The sequence below is a fragment of the Scomber scombrus genome, chromosome 5 (genome assembly GCF_963691925.1).
Source record: "Scomber scombrus chromosome 5, fScoSco1.1, whole genome shotgun sequence".
Taxonomy (NCBI): domain Eukaryota; kingdom Metazoa; phylum Chordata; class Actinopteri; order Scombriformes; family Scombridae; genus Scomber; species Scomber scombrus.
This window is the reverse complement of record NC_084974.1, coordinates 32,832,935-32,835,510: the sequence shown is the minus strand read 5'-3', so window position 1 is coordinate 32,835,510 and position 2,576 is coordinate 32,832,935. Positions and strand designations below refer to the sequence as shown.

Below are 2,576 nucleotides of genomic sequence, written 5' to 3'. Positions count from 1 at the left end.
CCCTGAATCCTGACACACACACACACAGAAATACACACACACACACACACAGAAAGACACACACACACACACAGAAATACACACACAGAAAATACACACACACACAGACAGAGAAACACACACACACACACACACACAGACAGACAGAAACACACACACAGACAGAAATACACACACACAGAGAGAGAAATAGGGAGTCATCAATAGGATTAGAACCGATGATATAATATCCGGTTCCATTGACCCAAAAACCTTTTAGAACTTTGGTTCTGCTTGTCGGTTCCTTCGTTACCTGCCAGCAGGTGTCCGTAGGCGACTACGTCATAAATCAACACGCAGCAGCCACTCAGCCCAAATAACGGTATTAAAAGCTATTTCATACACATTTAGTGTTACTCTCTTTACTTCACACTGTAATTTCTAACAAGTCAGATATTAATCTGACGTAAAACTTTAGGCTTTCGTTGAACATCAGAACCAGAGCTGTTAACTTTTCAGAAAACCTTGGAGGCAGATTTAAGGGAAGTTTGGCTTTCATGGTCACGACTCACGACCCAACGCCAAACACATTGTATTTAATTTAAAAGTAAAGCATGGACAGACTAATATGAGGGTGTGTGGGGGGGGGGGGGTCTGGGTGTCCTTTAACAGAGTAGAGTCATTTCCTGTATTCTGGAGCCTTTTAAGGTGTCCGACCAAAACAAAAAATGGCGGCAGCGTGCAGCAGCGAGAGCTAGATAAAAGTGCTCTAAGGAGAGAAAACAGAGCTTTTAAATCAAGAATGGACACTGACTCTGACTCTGCGTCTAGACAGGAAGCGTAGTGTTAGCAGCAAGTTTATAAGATCAACAGCGAGTAGACACACAGGAGGCGTTCAGGTACATGGTTAAGTGTAGGTCACCCACGTTTAGGAAGAGCTCAGAGCCCAAAACACAATGACTGTAAGCAGGTAAAATGAAGGAAATGCTTCCACACGCAGTTCAAAACGGGTTGGTCTCATCTATCTGGAGAGATTTTGGGAGCAATACTCTTAAATAAATATTGAAATGTTATAAGAAATGGTATTCATAATGTGTAAATTGCTATAGTAATCAAACAATGGGAAAATAATCGTTAGATGGATCGAGTAATCTTTTAAAAAATAATCATTTTGCCCTAATTACATCCAGAGGAAGTGTTTGGTCCCAGATCACATGTTACAGCTAAATATAGAAACTGATGATTAGTATATTCATATTAACTGATCTACTGATTTTTGTGTCATGGTAAAAGTGTGTGTGTGTCTTTTCATAACTTTTGCAGTAGTTTCCTGACTCTGTAATAGTATTTATACTGCAGTAAACTATCAGAGTACTACATCACTAATAATACTGCAGTACTTTTACTTCTATATCTGAGTATTTGCTGATTTTATTAATACTTTTAACACAGTAAACTATCTGAATACCTCTGTGAAAAACAATCACACTGTATACCTGAAGAGCGGATCGATTTTAAACTAATCGATACCATCGATCAGGGCTGTGGATCAGCTGTTAGCATCTCAGTTAGCACAACAACACACAAACAGGAGGAGCTAACGATGCTAACGATGCTATCAGATGGAGTCACACGTTAAACAGCTGATATTAAACAGGAACAGCTAACGATGCTAACATGCTATCAGAGGGAGTCACACGTTAAACAGCTGATATTAAACAGGAACAGCTAACGATGCTAGCAATGCTAACAGGCTATCCGTGACTCAACATGTTAGCATCACAGGCTAGCATGCTATCGGCTCCATGAATGACCCACTCACACATCTAACTGCGGCGGGACTCTGGCTCTGATCCTCGGCTGAACCTCCACTGACTGCTCGGTGTCTCTGTCGGTGGTTTCAGGTGTTAAACAGTCCCGTTCCTCCCGTTAACCGACAGCTGCTGCTTCGCTCCAGCTCACCGCCATTTTGGCTCCAGTGGCCAACTTCCTGGACTGACGCGCGAATATAACGCCGAGTTTATATTGGCGCGTTGAGTGACGTAGTTAAAGTATTACAGTAAAAGTACTGCAGTATTATGAGTGATGTAGTATGCAGTATTACAGTAAAAGTACTGCAGTATTATAGTGATGTAGTATGCAGTATTACAGTAAAAGTACTGCAGTATTATAGTGATGTAGTATGCAGTATTATGAGTGTGTTTTCAGTTCTTTGACTTTTTCTCTGCATGCCGGGAAAAATAAAAACATGGATTCTACTTATATGGGCATCAGGAGGGGCATGAGGCGCCCTCCTGAACCTGTGAACCAATCAACCTGTCAATCACCACGTAGCCACGCCCTAATGCATACCCTGCTTTATCGTCACATATAAAATCAGGGAGGCCAAAATGTCCCAAATGAACATCATACTGCATTGAAGAAGGCTTTAAAATAGCGATTGAGACCATAAACACATTTTGAAAACGTTTACTGAGGTTAGAAATCAAGTGAGAAGTTGGTGAATTCTCCATTGACTTGTATAGAGACGGAAGTCCGTTTGACACCAAAACGGTCGCCCCCTGGTGGCCTTTTGATAGAATGCAGTTTTAAGTTAA

At 41.3% G+C, this 2,576-nt stretch overlaps 1 protein-coding gene across 3 annotated transcripts in view; it reads right to left on the bottom strand.

Moving 5' to 3' along the window:
- Positions 1–1,945, bottom strand: part of atg16l1 (ATG16 autophagy related 16-like 1 (S. cerevisiae)) — a 19,814-nt gene extending 17,869 nt beyond the window's left edge. For all 3 annotated transcript variants that reach the window (XM_062418545.1, XM_062418546.1, XM_062418547.1), the window contains exons 1-2: positions 1,802–1,945; positions 1–9 (exon numbers count right to left, since the gene is read on the bottom strand). The exon at positions 1–9 is cut by the window's left edge and continues 109 nt beyond it. The gene's annotated coding sequence lies outside the window, so the exon portion shown is untranslated. The remainder of the gene's footprint in view (positions 10–1,801) is intronic.
- Positions 1,946–2,576: the final 631 nt, after the last annotated feature.